The 18,270-nt window shown below is 42.7% G+C and overlaps 1 protein-coding gene across 6 annotated transcripts in view; it reads left to right on the top strand.

Annotated features, from left to right (window-relative positions):
- Positions 1-1,676: 1,676 nt before the first annotated feature.
- Positions 1,677-18,270, top strand: part of itprid1 (ITPR interacting domain containing 1) — a 130,808-nt gene continuing 114,214 nt past the window's right edge. For all 6 annotated transcript variants that reach the window (XM_052023956.1, XM_052023951.1, XM_052023952.1 and 3 more), the window contains exon 1: positions 1,677-1,777. The gene's annotated coding sequence lies outside the window, so the exon portion shown is untranslated. The remainder of the gene's footprint in view (positions 1,778-18,270) is intronic.

Here is an 18,270-nt window from a genome sequence, read left to right as displayed (position 1 = left end):
AAGAACAAGGGGAGAATAGGAGAGAGGAAACAGGATGAGGACAGAGGAAAACACAAGAAGCAAATCAAAGAGTAGAGCACGAGGGCAAGAAAAAGAGTGGGGAAGGGATGGAGGGAAAGGGTAAAGCAGGACGGGGACAGTAGGAAACAAGGAAATAGAATGGAAGAAAGCAGGAGAGAGGGATAGGATAGTAAAAATCAGAGGGAAGGAAGGGGGAGGGAAGAACACACTAAGTAGGAAAACAAACTGGCAAATTGGGAGTGGAGAGAATTGGGGGAAACAGGAGGAGGTGTTCAAGGAGAGGAAATTGAGATGGGTAAGACAAGAGAACAAAACAGCACTGAGGAAAACAGGAATGAACCAGGAGGGGGAAGCAGGAAGGATGAAAGATAGGAGTAGAAAGGATGGGCAGGGCAGTGGACATTGTCTACATGGACTCTAGCAAAGCCTTGAACAAGGTCCCGCACGGTGGTAGGATGCAGAGGATGGTAGTGGAGAGCTGTTTCTCAGATTGGACACCTGTAACAGTGGTATGCCACAGGGATCAATGCTGGGTCCTTTAGTTTTTCTCATATATATTAATGGTTTAGAAAATTATGTAGGTGGTATCATCAACAAGTTTGAAGATGCCACCAAAATTGGTGCTGTCATCTGCAAATAGTGAACAGTGAAGAAGGTTGTCTAAGATTACCACAGTATCTAGATCAACTGGAAAATTGGGCAAGGGCTGAAGGACTTTAATTCAGACAAGTGAGAAGAGATGCATTTTCAGAAGCAAACCAGGCCAGGACATACACAATGAATGGCAGAGCCCAGGGGACTGTTATTATACAGCCAGACCTTGGAGTACAAGTACATAAAGTGTACTGAAAGTGCTGACACAGGTATTCAGAGTGGTAAAGTGTATGGTATGCTTGCCTTCATCAGCTGAGGCGTTGAGTCCAGGAGTTGGGACATCATGTTACAGTTGTACAAATCATTGCTTAGACTGCACTTGGAGTTTTGTGTGTAGTTCTGTCGGCTACGCTATAGGAAGGATGAGATTAAGCTCGAGACCTTGCAGAAAAGATGCACAGGAATGTTGCCTGGACTGGAGAGCCTGAGTTATAAGGAGAGATTGGAAAGTCTGGGACTGTATTCCCTGGAATGAAGGAGGCTGAGGGGCGACCTTATCAAGCTTTATAAAATTATAGGTCAGGTAGATATTCACAGTCTTTTTCCCAGGGCAGGGGAGTCTAAAACTAGAGGGCTTGGGTTTAAGTTGAGCGGGAAAGACTTAAAGAGCATCCACATAGAAGTTGGTGGGTGTATGGAATGAGCTGCCAGAGGAAGTGGTGGATGCAGGTACATTTAAAAGGCATTTGAACAGGTGCATGGATAGTAAAAGTTTAGAGGGATACAGTCCAATGCAGGCAAATGGGATTAGCATAGATAGGTATCTCGGTCAGCACGGTCAAGTTGGGCCAAAGGGCTCGTTTCTTTAACTATCAATCTCTGAATGAAAGCCCATGAAGTGCAGAACACAGTAATTTAAAGGTTGTCAAACACTTCTCGGTTATGCACCTTTAAAAAAAATGAGTTCCCTGAATTTATCTCGAATAGTAGGCAGGGCTGCTGGTAATATCCAATAGAATTTGTGAACCCACTCAAGCTCAGTAAAAGCAGGAAGAAGCTCTGTTAATTCCTTCTGAGCTCCTAAACCAGCTGTGCAGAGTAGCAGACACTTTTGAAATTGTAGCTGCCTTACTTCTCAGTAAAACCCATTTTACTGGACCAGGTAAGCTTAATATTACTACATTGTTTTCAAGAAAACACTTTTGGGTGCAGCTGAGTAATGGCTTTTAGACTACGGAATAGGAAATTCATTTAATTTTGAAACTTCACTTTTACCTGTGCTATCTTTAAAATATTAGTTGATTACTTCAAAGAATACAATATTTTCATTTTGTTGGAGTGTGTAACTTATGCCAGTTTATCAAATAAATGGTATAATCAGAGATGCAGTTGTTTGCTTGCAAAAATAGCTGAAAACGGTAAGCAAATTTAAAACTGATGTTTGTTTCTTCATAAACTACTAACGAATTTTTTTGATGAGTTTAAAAGGTAGTTTTTGAGTTCAAGGACGGCAACTCAAGAGGAAATAAAAAGATAAAATGCTGTAAATACTTAGCAGATCAAGGGGCATCTGTAGAGAGGGAAAAAGAGTTAACGTTTCAAGTAGATTTTTCATTGCAACTTGGTGCTTACTGAAGTTGAAAGGTTGTTAATCATATCTGGAGGAGATGTAACTTAAAACATGTTTGATTCTTAACTTTTCCCAATACTGATGAAAGGTCATTGACCGAAGGGATTAGCTCAGTTTCTCTTTCCACAGAGGCTGCCTCACCTTTAAATTTAAATTTTTAAAACTTTATTTACAGCGTGGTAACAGGCCCTTCCGGCCCAACGAGTCCGCGCCGCCCATTTTAAACCCAAATTAACCTACCCGTATGTCTTTGCAATGTGGGAGGAAACCGGAGCACCCGGAGGAAACCCACGCAGACATGGGAGAATGTACAAACTCCTTACAGACAGCGATGGGAATCGAACCCCGATCACTGGCGCTGTAATAGCGTTGCGCTAACCGCTATGCTACCGTGCCGCCTACCTGCGAGTATTTTCTGCACCCTTCAGATTTCTAGTATCTGCAGTTTTTTTTTGCTTTTCAAGAAGAAATAACAAAGAATCAGAGGTCTCATGCGGAAGTTAGTGATGCAAAATGATTCACTATAAGCACTGTGTTGTGTTTAGCCATGATTTCCATTCCTCTTCCTCCATTTAATTTTGCTTCCTTGTTTTGGAATATTTACATGTTTGGGACTTGATGAGATAAAATTTCAAGAGTTTTTTCACTGGTTCTGACTACTTGCAAAACACTGATAACATAAATAGGAAACATCTCAGACTTCTCTCATTTTCAAATCTGTCCCATATTTCCACAAAATTGTCCCCAGGTCTTCAAAGTGATAGAATATCATAATATCAAATCTCATTTTGGGTTAAACAAACAAATATCAGTGATGCAATAATTCTATTAATCCTGTAACCAAGTACAGTCTCTTGAAATAAGGAATGTTATAACAGTTCACAAATTCTATCCTAAAGTAGAATTTCATAATTAACTTATAACATTGATCCATCACAAAAATATAGGAGCTAACTGGCTGGTTTGGATTCTTTGATGTAGTTATCATCCAAGAGTTCACAGTCATTGATACAAGTCAACTTATCAGTCAACTGATGCAAGTTCTGCCTCAAAGGTCAAACACTCCCATTTTTTGGTGCAATTTAATGTTCAAAACTCATAGCAGCAGGAATTCTGTACACTCATTTTTTCATAAATTTTAATTTGCATAACTCCTAGCATTGGGCATTCTGCCAAATGAGTTCACCTGTGACCATGAGAAGGAAATGATTATAGTTGTCAAATTGAAAGGGATAGGAAAACCAAGGGAACGAGTGCAACACCAGAAAGGAAAGTTCTGTAAAATGTCAAAAGCGATCTTAAAAAAAAACTTCCAACATGTCTGTTGCTCCTAAGCTACAAACAGTGATGTATGTTTACTTGCAGGATCCTTAATGTATTGGCTTTCCTTCAGCTGCAGAGTTTACCAAACCCTAGAAAAGTGAGCAAGCAGTTACTAAATGTAACGTTCTGGTAGAACTTGTGGTGCATAATTTCATTAGCTAACTTAATTAACTGATCCTTCTCTCAAGTCTGTCTCTCAACTTAATGAAACCAGAAGTGGACAAACCAGAATCAGGCTTTTAGTTAGGTTTCTTGTGTTAAGACCTCTCTTGTAACAACTCTGCCATCCACCAGCATTCTGCCTCTCTTTCACACATCCACTGATTCAGAGATTCCTCCAGATGGATTCCCTGATGGAAAGGCATGTTGCGATGACGACATTGTGATTATGCAATGGGATATAGATAGATTGAGAGATTGGGCAAAAACCTGGCAAATGGAATTTAATGTGGGGAAGTGTGAGGTCATGCACTTAGTAAGAGGAATCAAAAGGTGGTTTATTATCTAAATGGAGAGAGACTGCAAATGAGTGAAGTTCCAAGGCGTCGAGATTTCTTGTGCATGTATCATAAAAAGTTAGCCAACAAGAAGGTGAACAGCATTCTGGCCTTTATTATGAAGGAGTTGGAGTTTAAAAATAGGGAGGTTTTGTTACGGTTGTACAGGGTGTCAGTGAGGCCAAATCTGGAATGCTGTGCACAGTTTTGGTCCTGTTACCTAAAGAGGATGTAGTAGTATTGGAGGCAGTCCAAAGGCGATTCACCAGGCTAGTTCTTGGGATGAGGGGATCCAATCAAGAGAAATAAACAATTTGGATCTATATTCCTTGGAGTGAGGGTGAGAAGAATGAAGGTGACCTTATTCAAACATATAAGATCCTAAGGGCCCTTGACAGGGAAGATGTTGAGATGTTTTATCCAAGGGGAGAGTCATAAGCAAGGGGATATTGTGCATGGTAAGAGGACCATAATTTAAAACTGATATATAGAGAAATTTCTTATCTCAGAGGGTAGTGAATCCCTGGAATTCTCTGCCTCTGAGGCTGGTGGAGGCCAGATTAATAAATATATGTAAGCTGGAGATAGATAACCTCTTGAAAAATCAAGTAATATTGAATGTTAGGGGGAATTGGCACAGAAAAGGAGTTGAGGCCAGCTTAGATTGGCCATGATCATGTTGAATGGTGAGGCAAGCTTGAGGAGCCTGATAGCCTACTTATGCTCCTATTTTCTTGTGCTGTGTGTTCTATATCTTCTTCATAGATTACTTTCCTATTTTATCGTATTGTAAGTAAATTTCTGTGCTTCACCCGAATAACTGTAACAATGTAAAAAATACCCGCAGTTTACAAGCATCAAGCTCCAACAAATGTCAATGAATGAGGATCAGATAATCTGATGGGTTTTTTTTGCTTTGTTGGTTGGCAAGGATGTTGCGTACTTTGCTTTTTTTGGGGTGGCTGAACACTTATTTTGAAATTGGTCAAATTTTCTCTTTAACTACACTTTTGATTGAAAATTTGAACTTTTTATTTAAATGTTCAAATGTTCCTCGTTGGTTTCTCACTTCTCATTTCTGCTTCGTCCCTCAGTTGGGCCAACTGTTCAAACTTCCTCAAAGGTTTCCGTGGCTTGGTCCTGAATTTTGCCTCTTGTTTATCACCTGTGCTCCCTGCATCTGCTGGGAGCTTTTTGCATCTATGAGACTGGTGTTCTGCTCCGCTGAACCTATTCCCATCAAATTGCAGGTCATCTAATTTCCTGCCCCCCTCCTAAAGTACTATCCCCCTTAGTTTAATTTTGTTACTAACACTTGTAGGGCCCTTCGGTGTGTTGGAGAACAGAGGGACCTTGGAGTTCAGGTACATGGTTCCTTGAAAGTGGAGTCACAGGGTGGTGAAGAGGGCTTTTGGCATGCTGGTCTTCATCAGTCAGGGCATTGAGTATAGACGTTGGGAGGTTATGTTGCAGTTGTACAAGATGCTGGTGAGGCTGTACTTGGAGTCTTAGAACAGTACAGCACAGAAACAGGCCTTTTGGCCTCCGATGTTTTGCCAAAATAATTAAGCTTATGCCACTTAATCCATTCTATCTGCACATGGTCCATATCTCTCCATTTTTTGCACATCCAGAATTGACAGAATTGGTCCCCTAGAAGATCAGAGTGGTCGTATATGCGTGGAGCCTCAGGAGATGGAGGAGGTCTTAAACAGTTTTTTTGCATCAGTATTTGCTCAGGAAACTGGCATCGTGGATATGGAAGGAAGGGAAACAAGCACTAGTGTCATGGAACATATAGAGATTAAAAAGGAGGAGGTACTTGATGCTTTACAGCGAATAAAGGTAGATAAGTCCCCTGGGCCTGACAAGATATTTCCTCGGACCTTGAGAGAGACTGGTGTAGAAATTGCAGGGGCCCTGGCAGATATATTTAAAATGTCCTTAGCCACGGGTGCGGTGCCAGAAGACTGGAGGATAGCTCATGTTGTTCCATTGTTTAAGAAAGGCTCGAAGAGTAAACCGGGTAATTACAGGCCAGTGAGCCTGACATCAGTAGTGGGTAAATTATTGGAAGGTGTTGTGAGAGATAGGACATATAAGTATTTAGACAGCCAAGGGTTGATTAAGGATACTCAGCATGGCTTCGTGCGTGGTAGATAGTGTTTAACGAATCTTGTGGAGTTTTTTGAGGAGGTCACTAAGAAAGTAGATGAAGATAAGGCTGTGGATGTTGTCTACATGGACTTTAGTAAGGCCTTTGACAAGGTCCCACATGGGAGATGAGTTCAGAAGGTTCAGTCAATGGGTATCCATAGAAAGGTTGTAAACTGGATTCGAAATTGGCTGAGTGGGAGAAGACAGAGAGTGGTTGTGGATGGTTGTTTCTCAGATTGGAGGCCTGTGACTAGTGGTGTGCCTCAGGGATCTGTGTTGGGGCCATTGTTGTTTGTTGTATATATCAATGATCTAGAAGATAGCGTGGTAAATTGGATTAGTAAATTTGCGGATGACACTAAGATTAGAGGTGTAGTGGACAGTGAGGAAGGCTTTCAAAGCTTGCAGAGGGATCTGGACCAAATGGAAAAATGGTCCAGAAAATGGCAGATGGAATTTAATGCAGACAAGTGTGAGGTGTTGCATTTTGGAAGGACAAATCAAGGGAGGACATACACAGTAAATGGTAGGGCACTGAGGAGTGCGGAGGAACAAAGGGATCTGGGAGTTCAGATACATAATTCCTTGAAAGTAGAGTCATAGGTAGACAGGGTTGTAAAAAAGGCTTTTGGAATCCTGGCATTTATAAATCAAGGTATTGAGCATAGGAGTTGGAATGTTTTGGTGAGGTTGTATAAGTCATTGGTGAGACCAAATTTAGAATATTGTGTGCAGTTCTGGTCAACGAACTACAGGAAGGATGTCAGTAAGATTGAAAGAGTGCAGAGGAGATTTACAAGAATGTTGCCGGGTCTTCAGGATTTGAATTATAAGGAAAGATTGAGCATGAGGCGGCACGGTAGCATAGCGGTTAGCGTGACACTATTAAAGAGCCAGCGATCGGGGTTCGATTCCCGACGCTGTCTGTAAGGAGTTTGTATGTTCTCCCTTGTCTGCCTGGGTTTTCGCCGGGTGCTCCAGTTTCCTCCCACATGCTAAAGACGTATGGGTAGGTTAACTTGGGGTTTAAAATTGGCGGCGCAGACTCGTTGGGCTGGAAGGGCCTGTTACCATGCTGTAAATAAAATTTAAAACAAAAAATTTAAAAAAAATGTTAGGACTTTATTCCTTGGAGCGGAGAAGAATGAGGGGAGATATGATAGAGGTTTATAAAATGATGAGGGGCATAGACAGGGTTAATGCAAGTAGGCTCTTTCCACCTAGATTAGGAGAGATAAGTAGGAGAAGACATGGCTTTAGGGTGAAAGGGGAAAGGTTTAGGTGGAATATTAGAGGGAACTTCTTCACTCAAAGAGTGGTGGGAGTGTGGAATGGGCTGCCGTCTGATGTGGTAAATGCGGGCTCGCTCTTAACTTTTAAGAGTAAATTGGATAGATACATGGACGAGAGAAGTCTGGAGGGGTATGGGCTGGGGGCAGGTAAATGGGACTAGCTGAATAATGTTTCAGCACAGACTAGAAGGGACGAATGGCCTATTTTCTGTGCTGTAGTTTTTCTATTTTTCTATGGTTCCATGTGCCAATCTAAGAGCCTCTTAAATTCCTCTATTGTCTCTGTCACCACCACCCCCCTGGCAGCCCAATCCAGGCACCCACCACTCTCTGCGTATATATAAAAAGACCTTGCTCTGCACATGTCCTTTGAACTTCCCCCCTCACCTTAAATGCACGCCCTCTAGTGTGAGACATTTCGACCTTGGTAAAAAGATACACGCTGTCTACCCGATCTATGCCTCTAACAGTTTTATAAACTTTTATCAGGTCTCCTCACAGCCTCCACTGCTCCAGACAAAAACAATCCTGGTTTGTCCAACCTCCCCTTATAGCCCATGCCCTCTAATCCAGGCAGCATCCTGGTAAACTTCTTCTGCATCCTCTCCATAGCCTCAGTATGTTTCCTTATAATGGGATGACCAGAATTTAATGCAATACTCCAGATGCAGCCTAACCAGAGTTTTATAAAGCTACAACATAACCTCCTGACTCTTGAACTCAGTGCCTCAACTAATAAAGGCAAGCATGCCATACACCTTCTTTACCTCCCTATCGACTTGTGTGGCCAATTTCAGGGAGCTATGGACTTGGACCCCAAGATCCAGCTGTACATTTGTGTTCAGTTTTGGTCACCCTGCTTTAGGAAAGATATGATTAAACTGAAAAGGGTGCAGAAAAGATTTACAAGGATGTTGCCAGGACTTGAGGGACTGAGTTATAGGGAGAGGTTGGACAGGCTAGACTTTTTTTCCTTGGAGCGTAGGAGACTGAGGGGAATTTTAGAGAGGTGTATAAAATCATCGGGGGCACAGAAAATGTGAAGGCACTCCGGCTTTTTCCCAGAGTTGGGGAATCAAGAACTGGAGAACATAGGTTTAAGATGAGAGGAGAAAGATTTAATTGGAACTTGAGTGGCAACTTTTTTACACAGGGAGTGCTATGTATATGGAATGAGCTGCCAGAGGAAGTGGTTGAAGCAGGTACAATAAGAACTTTTAAAAGACAGTTGGACAGGTACATTAATAGGAAGAGTTTAGAAGGTTATTGGCCAAACGGGGGCAAATGGCACTAGCTTGGATGGCATGGACCAGTTGGGCCAAAGTGTCCTTTTCTGTGCCGTATGACTCTATGTCTATGACACTCCTCTTAATTAAAATGAGCCATTGTTCTGGGAATCCACTGCCCATCTGACTTCCAACCTCCTGATCATAAGAACATAGAACAGTCATCTTCTATTTCTCCTCTCCTTTCTCATGTTTTCATGTTCCTGAGGACAACAATAATAAAGGCTTCTTGATAAGCCCTAAGGTGCTGCTTTGGAACTTGGCAAGACTGTGAGAGAAAGAATGGTTGCTCTTTCCGGAATCAGACACTTCGAGCAGTTTTCAGAGGGGTGCGGAAATGAATTGGAAACTTAAGCATCCATTAGTTTTTCTGCTTTTGTCTTCAAGTATTTTTTATTACCTTTCCGATGAAATACAACAATACTTCTGTTTCTGATTAATAAATCTTTAGTATTCTCCATTTTTAGAGTGTTTCACTTTATTGAACAAGACAGTCTACCTTCCAGTAGCTGCCCAATGAAATCACTATGAATTCCTTACTAATCATGGTGGCAGATAGTCCTTTAGGACCAAAATCCAACATGTCATTGTCGTCTAACTTGTTACACCATATATATGTGATGATGTATTAAATCACGAGGGGCATTTATAAAATCATGAGGAATGTGTATGAAATCATAAGGGGCATAGATAGGGTGAATGGGGACAGTTTTTTCCCAGGGTTGGGGGATCAAGAACTAGAGGACATAGGTTTAGGGTGAGAGGGAGAGATTTAATTGGAAATTGAGTGGCAACATTTTTACACAGAGGGTCACATACAGTGGCATGCAAAGGCTTGGGCACCCCTGGTCAAAATTTCTGTTCAAAAGTTCTCTAAACTTTCCTGCATCCTCACCACAAAATTCAGCATCAGAAGTTTGCAAAGGAACATCTAAACAAGCCTGATGCATTTTGGAAACAAGTCCTGTGGACTGATGAAGTTGAAATAGAACTTTTTGGCCGCAATGAGCAAAGGTATGTTTGGAGAAAAAAGGGTGCAGAATTTTCTGAAAAGAACACCTCTCCAACTGTTGAGCACTGGGGTGGATCGATCATGCTTTGGGCTTGTGTTGTAGCCAGTGGCACGGGGAATATTTCACTGGTAAAGGGAAGAATGAATTCAATTAAATACCAGCAAATTCTGGAAGCAAACATCACACCATCTGTAAAAACGCTGAATATGAAAAGAGGATGGCTTCTACAACAGGATAACTATCCTAAACACACCTCAAAATCCACAATGGACTACCTCAAGAGGCACAAGCTGAAGGTTTTGCCATGGCCCTCACGGACCCCCGACCTAAACATCATCGAAAATCTGTGGATAGACCTCAAAAGAGCAGTGCATGCAAGACGGCCCAAGAATCTCACAGAGCTAGAAGCCTTTTGCAAGGAAGAATGGGCAAAAATCCTCCAAACAAGAAATGAAAGACTCTTAGCTGGCTGCAGAAAGCATTTACAAGCTGTGATACTTGCCAAAGGGGGTGTTACTAAGTACTGACCATGCAGTGTGCCCAAACTTTTGCTTCGGGCCCTTATCCGTTTTTTTGTTATTTTGAAACTGTAAAAGATGGAAATAAAAAAGTAATCTTGCTTAAAGTATTAAAGAAATGTGTCATCTTTAACTTTATGCCTTTTGGAAATCAGGTCATCTTTTACTCACTTAACTATTCACAGTAACAGAAATTTAGACCATGGGTGCCCAAACTTTTGCATGCCACTGTATATGTGGAATGAGCTGCCAGAGGAAGTGGTTGAGACAGGTACAATAACAACTTTTAAAAGATAGTTGGACACGTACATGGATAGGAAAGGTTTCAAATGTTATGGACAAATGAGATGAGCTTGAATGAGCATCTTGGTCAGTATGGACCAGTTGGGCCGAAGGGTCCACTTCCGTGCTGTATAACTCTATCTGCCTAGATTCCATCAACCATGTTGGACTGCACATCAATCTACCAGATGAAAATGGTGCACGTCTGCTCAATGTCTGGGTCAGCAAGTGACAGAAGCAATGCAATGTCTTCAGTAGCAAGGACACCTTCATCAACCATGCAGGATACGGTTGACATACATTCATGGAATATTGCTTGTCTGTGGCTTGAAATTTGGCTGCATATCTTCAGCCAAGTTGCAGTACTGATCAGAGAATATTACCAAGGAGCTGGCACAAAGGATGTTACACTTTGTAACTATTTATTGGGAAAGTCTTAATTCAGACCAGTTACATTGTCCTGATTAAATCCCAAAAGTTACATTTACAGGGTGCCAAAGGTGCATTAGAATAAAATGTATGAGATGTATGTATGGCCAGTAACAAATCATTCAGAATTGAGAAAACAGTTCCGATTTAGTAGAATTACCCTGTGTAAGTGGAGGTAGGTCTTGAAAATGGCTGCATTGGTATCCGCTTTATCCGCTTTGTTTCGCAAAGGTTTTCCGCTTTGGAGGCTGTTGAGGGGGATGACTTGCAGGGATCAAGCAGAAGTAGCCAGGTCTCTGGCACTGGGACCAGTCCTGCTACTCAGGAGGGAAGGGAAGAGAAGAGGAAGGCAGTAGTGATAGGGGACTCGATAGTCAGGGAAACAGATAGGAGGTTCTGTGGCAGTGAGCATGAATCCCAGATGGTATGTTGCCTCCCAGGTTCCAGCGTCTGGGATGTCACTGATCGGGTCCACAGGATTCTTGAGCCGGAGGGAGAACAGCCAGAAGTCGTGGTTCATGTTGGTACCAACAACATAGGTAGGAAGAGGGATGAGGTCCTGAAAAGTGAGTTTAGTGAGCTAGGCAGAAGGCTGAAGAACAGGACCTCAAGGGTAGCAATCTCAGGATTGCTGACGGTGCCACGCGATAGTGAAGGTAGGAATAGGAGGAGATGGCAGATAAATGTGTGGCTGAGAAGTTGGTGCAGGAGGGAAGGTTTTAGATTTTTGGATCATTGGGATTGCTTCTGGGGAAGGTGGGACCTGTACAGAGAGGACGAGTTACACCTGAACCTGAGGGGGGCCAATATCCTCGCAGCCAGGTATGCTAGGGTGGTTTGGGAGGGTTTAAACAAGTTTGCGAGGGGGATGGGAACCGGAGGAGTAGGTCAGAGGAAGAAGTGGATGGGGAAAAGTCAGATCTAACAGGTAGAGAGGCTTTGAGGAAGGAGAAACAGAACACAGGCTGTAAAAGTAGTAAAGTGGATGGGCTAAAATGTATTTATTTAAATGCAAGAAGCATCAGGAATAAGGGAGATAAACTAAGAGCTTGGATAAGTACATGGGACTACGATATTGTGGCTATTACAGAGACATGGCTGACACCAGGGCAGAAATGGATATTGAATATTCCTGGACTTCAGTGTTTTAAAAGGGATGGGGGGGGGAGCAGAAGAGGAGGAGGGGTGGCGATACTGGTCAGGGACACTATTACAGCTGCAGAAAGGGTGGATAATGTAGAAGGATACTCTCTAGAGTCAATATGGGTGGAAGTTAGGAACAAGAAAAGGGCAGATACTCTACTGGGAGTATTCTATAGGCCCCTGGTAGCAGTAGGGATACTGAGGAGCGGATTGGGAGGCAGATTTTGGAAAGGTGCAGAAGTAACAGGGTTATTATCATGGGAGACTTCAACTTCCCAAATATTGATTGGCACCTGCTTAGTGCCAAAGGTTTAGATGGGACGGAGTTTGTTAAATGTGTCCAGGATGGATTCCTGTCACAGTAAGTTGACAGGCCGACTATAGGGGATGCCATATTAGATCTAGTTATAGGTAATGAACCGGGTCAGGTGACAGATCTATCGGTGGGTGAGCATCTGGGGGACAGCGACCACTGCTCCATAACCTTTAGAATTGTCATGGACAGGGATAGGAGCAAAGAGGGCGGGAGGATATTTAATTGGGGAAAGGCAAACTAAGAGGCTATAAGGTGAGAACTTGAGAGTATAAATTGGGATGTCATTTTTGAAGGGAAATGTACTGTGGAGATGTGGTTGTTGTTCTGGGATCTCTTGCAGGATGTTAGGGATAAATTTGTCCCGGTGAGGCAGAGAAGGAATGGCAGGGTGAAGAGAGGTGGAAAAACTAGTTAGGAAGAAGAAGGCAGCATACATAAGGTGTAAGCAGCAATGATCAGATAGGGCTCATGAGGAATATAGAGTAGCAAGGAAGGAACTTAGGAAGGGGCTGAGGAGAGCAAGAAGGGGACATGAAAAGGCTTTGGCAAGTAGGGTTAAGGAGAATCCCAAGGCTTTTTACTCGTACGTGAAGAGCAGAAGAATGGCTAGAGTAAAGGTAGGTCCGATTAAAGACAAAGGTGGAAAGGTGTGCCTGGAAGCTGTGGAAGTGGGTGAGGTTCTCAATGAATACTTCTCTTCAGTATTCACCAAGGAGAGGGGTCTTGATGACGCTGAGGACAGTGTTGGTAAGGGTAATGTTCGAGAGTATGTAGATATCAAGAGAGAGGATGTGTTGGAGTTGTTAGAAAATATTAGGACAAGATAAGTCCCCGGGGCCTGACAGAATATTCCCCAGGTTGCTTCGTGAGGTGAGGGAGGAGACTGCTGAACCGTTGGCTAGGATCTTTGAGTCCTCATTATCCATGGGGATGGTACCAGAGGATTGGAGAGTGGCGAATGTTGTCCCCTTATTCAAAAAAGGTAGTAGGGATAGTCCAGGGAATTACAGACCAGTGAGCCTTACATCTGTGGTGGGTAAGCTGCTAGAAAGGATTCTAAGAGATAGGATCTACGATCATTTTGAGAATCATGGACTGATTAGGGAAAGCCAGCATGGATTTGTGAAGGGAAGATTTTGCTTCACTAGCCTGATATGGTTCTTTGAGGAGGTGACCAGAAAGATTGATGAGGGTAGTGTAGTAGATGTGGTCTACATGGATTTTAGTAAGGCGTTTGACAAGGTTCCACGTGGTAGGCTCCTTCAGAAGGTCAGAGGACAAGGGATCCGGGGAGGCTTGGCAGTGTGGATTCAGTATTGGCTTGCCTGTAGAAAGCAGAGGGTTGTGGTGGAGGGAGTGCAATCAGATTGGAAGGCTGTGACTAGTGGTGTCCCACAGGGATTGGTTCTGGGACCTCAACTTTTTGTGATATTTATTAATGACTTAGATGAGGGGGTGGAAAGGTGGGTTAGCAAGTTTGCAGATGATACAAAGATCGGTGGTGTTGTGGATAGTGTGGAGGGCTGTCAAAGCTTACAGAGGGATATTGACAGGATGCAGAGCTGGGCTGACAAGTGGCAGATGGAGTTCAATCTGGAGAAGTGTGAGGTGGTACACTTTGGAAGGACAAACTCCAAGGCGGAATACAAGGTAAATGGCAGTGTAGAGGAGCAGAGGGATCTGGAGGTTCATATCCACAGATCACTGAAAGTTGCCACACAGGTGGATAGGGTAGTTAAGAAAGCTTATGGGATGTTAGCTTTCATAAGTCGTGGGATCGAGTTTAACAGCCATGAAGTAATGATGCAGCTTTACAAAACTCTGGTTAGACCACACTTAGAGTACTGTGTCCAGTTCTAGTCGTCTCATTATAGGAAGGATGTGGAGACGTTGGAAAGGGTGCAGTGGAGATTTACCAGGATGCTGCCTGGATTAGAGAGTATGGATTATGAGTAGAGACTAAGGGAGCTAGGGCTTTACTCATTGGAGAGAAGGAGGATGAGGGGAGACATGATAGAGGTATACAAAATATTAAGAGGAAAAGATAGAGTGGACAACCAGCACCTCTTTCCCAGGGCACCAATGCTCAATACAAGAGGGCATGGCTTTAAAGTAATGGGCTGGAAGTTCAAGGGAGATGTCAGAGTGAGGTTTTTCACCCAGAGAGTGGTTGGTGCATGGAATGCGCTGCCTGGGATGGTGGTGGAGGCTGGTATGTTGGTCAAGTTCAAGAGATTGTTAGATAAGCATATGGAGGAATTTAAGATAGAGGGGTATGTGGGAGGAAGGGGTTAGATAGTCTTAGGAGTGGTTTGAAGGTCGGCACAACATGGTGGGCCGAAGGTCCTGTATTGTGCTGTATTGTTCTATGCTTCTATGGTATCCTAAAAAAGTATCCTCAAGCTCCAAGACCCGGGTCTCTGTACCTCCCTATGCAATTTGATCCTTGCCTTCCTAACTGGGAGACCACAGTCAGTATGGATCAGGAACCTCATCTCCTCCTCACTGACATCAACACAGGTGCACCTCAGGGCTGCAGGCTTAGCACCCTGCTCTTCTCTCTTAATACCCACGACTATGTGGCTATGCATAGCTCCAATACCATCTACAAACTCGTCGATGACACCACTGTTATTTGCAGAATCACGGATGGTGAGGAGGAGGCGTATAGGAGTGAGATAGGTCAACTGGTTGAGTGGTATCATAATAACAACCTTGCACTCAACATCAGCAAAACCAAAGAACTGATGGTGGACTTCAGGAAGGGGAGCACAAGATTCTGCAGATGCTGGAATCTGGAGCAATACACATGTAATGCTGGAGAAACTCAGCAGGTCGGGCAGCATCTATGGAAGTCAGGCAAACACGCATAGGTCCACATTGTAGGGTCTGTGGTAGAAAGAGTGAGCAGCTTCAAGTTCCTGGGTGACAACATCTCGGAGGATCTATCCTGGCCCGGCACATAGGTACAACCATGAAGAAGATACGCCAGCATCTCTACTTTCTTAAAAGTTTAAGGAGATTCACTATATCATCGAAGGCTCTGACAAAGTTCGACAGATGCACAGTGGAAAGCATTCTGATTGGTTGCATCACGGCCTGGTATGGGAACTCCAACGCACAAGAATGTAAGAAGCTACAGAAGGTGGTGGATTCAGCCAGTTCCATCATGGGTACAGGTCTCCCCACCATCATGGACATCTACAAAAGTCGATGTCTCAGGAAGGCAATATCCATCATTAAGGACCCCCACCATCCATGCCCTCTTCTCATTGCTGCCAACAAGCAGGAAGTACAGGGGCATGAAGACCCACACCTCAAGGTGCAGCAACAGCTTCTTCACTGCCACCAGGTTCTTGAACCAACCTGAAAAGCCCTAATTTTACCTCAGACTGTATTTCCCTCAACTTGCACTAATGTTGCTATGTTATTTTTGTTTGTGTAAGTTATGTATAATATATATTAATTTAACTTTATGTAATGTGCTGTGCTATTGCTGCAAAAGGCCAAATTTCATGGCATCTATACCCTGGGTATGCATGCCCATGACAGCAAACTTGAAGTTAACTGGACTTAATTAACCATTATGCAGTGTGGAGAGTTATTAATTTTTGTACCCAGTAACTTTTCCTATAAATGTCAGCAATGGTAGCACTTTGTTTTCCTGCTTATCTCCCTCCTGCAGGCCCCTTTAGCCATTAACATCCCTGGAGGTACAAAGCGATAGATTTTGGAAGGAAAAATGAATGGCAGCATGAACTTAGTGCTAACTTTTAAGTGGAGCAGGATGACGTGAAAATTCATTTACAAAAAATTTTTGAAGGTGGCACAAGAAGTTGATTTGAAACTGTAAGGGTTCCTTGGATTTCATAATAAAGGGTTGAAAAGTAGTTTTGGGAAACCATTATAAGTAAGTAGATCTCAACCAAGAATTGTGTTTCTTTCTGGTCTTACTAGAAAGCAAGTCAATACTTGGAAAACAAGCCTCAGAAAAGATTTAAAACATGAGTAATAGGGGATTTGATTATGTGTTACACTAGAAAAACTGATAGGAAGTGTTTGGAATTAAGGTGTTTGATAGGGCAAGGTTTGTTTTAATCTGGAATGTATTAGCTGGAAGCATATGTGCAGCATCTGAGGAACTTTAATATTGCTATCCAAGTAGGAAGCATTATTAAAAAGTGAATTTATTACATAGTGTCGCATATACTTGCATTTGAAAGAATAATGTTCTTCTGTTTTTAAAAGCTTTTTCATACTTTATTATTCATTGTGTATTCAGAGACACTAAAAATAGTTCAGTGCAGGGCCAGGTGAAAATAGGCGTTCCTGAATGTAAACCACAAAGAAAAACACTGAGCAGGAAGTGCTCAGGGGCAGAGATGTGACAGACATGCAGTAGAGCATCCAGTACCTGCCATTGAGTTATTTATTTGTAGTATAAGTGATCCTAATCTTGGCTCATTTATGTCCAAAACCATAACTTGGACTGGGCTTTTGTTTGGCGAAAGTATGAAACAAGTAATATGTACTCGAATCTCACAAGCTGAAACAAACCCATCTTCCTCTAGCATATGTAAATATTTAAATAATACAGCTTGGTATCACATTTCCCCACAAATGTGGTAATGAAAGATAAGGTGACACTACCAGAAAACTATTGAAGATTACAGTGTCCATTAACCTTTTTAAAATGGTTGAAAGCATTTTGTCAGTCTTAGTTATATTTGCCTCTTAGATCTGACTTCTTAGGCAGTCCCTCTACTCCATTAAGATGGTATTTAATACGTATCATTTAGACCAAGCTTTTGGTCATCTGCACTACTCTCCTGAAGGGGTTCTCAAATTTTGTTTTATAACATTTCTGTGACAATCCTTGTTATGTTTTGCCAGCTTTTAAAAGTGCTATATAAATACAAGTCTGTGTTTTTTATATTAATCATTGTGACATGTATGTAATATTAATTGTTAAGTTCAGGCTGTCACTCCTTATTGGAACTTTCTATCAACATCGCTGTTCGCCTGGGCTGCAGCAATGTTTATAGGAAATTCCTGTGACAGTCTGTGAAGAGTCCTTGAATAAACTACACAAACTTTGAGTTCCTTGGATCTCATCCGCACGGGTCTGTATATTATAATGTACCTTGTTAGAGAATAAGCCACTGATCATCCACGTGAGGCACAGTGGTGTACCGAGTACAGCTGCTGCTTCACAGCACCTGACACCCAGTTTCATTCCTGACTTTGGGTGCTGTCTGTGTGGAGTTTGCATGTTGTCCCCTATCCCAGTCGAGATGAAGGGTCTCGACCTGAAAAGTCGACATTCCACAGATTCTGCTTAACCTGCTGAGTTCCTCCAGCGTTTTTGTGTTGCTCCAGATTCCAGCATCCGCAGTCTCTTGCGTCTCCTGTGTGACTGCGTGGGTTTTCTCCAGGTGCTCCGGCTTCCTCCCACATCACAAAGACGTGGGGGCTAATAGGTTAATTGGCCACTGTAAATTGCCCCTGTAGGTGAATGTAGAATCTGGGGAAGTTGATGGGAATTTGAGGAGAAAAAAAAGGATTAACGTAGGATTTGTGTAAAATGGGTGATTGATGGTCAGTGCAGAAGAGTGTGTTTCCATGCTGCATGTCTATACTCAGGATTCTGGCTGATGAAGTGGTTAACATTTCAGTCTCACCTTTTGCATGCTGCATCCATTTTTATGGAGAAGGGGATATTCATGTGCAGTCTAACCATTGCATGTCCCAGGCCCATCTCAAGTAATT

This window comes from Pristis pectinata, chromosome 9, assembly GCF_009764475.1.
Source record: "Pristis pectinata isolate sPriPec2 chromosome 9, sPriPec2.1.pri, whole genome shotgun sequence".
In the NCBI taxonomy this organism is placed as follows: domain Eukaryota; kingdom Metazoa; phylum Chordata; class Chondrichthyes; order Rhinopristiformes; family Pristidae; genus Pristis; species Pristis pectinata.
Note: the sequence above shows the minus strand (reverse complement) of the source record. Positions and strands in the feature narration are given on the sequence as shown.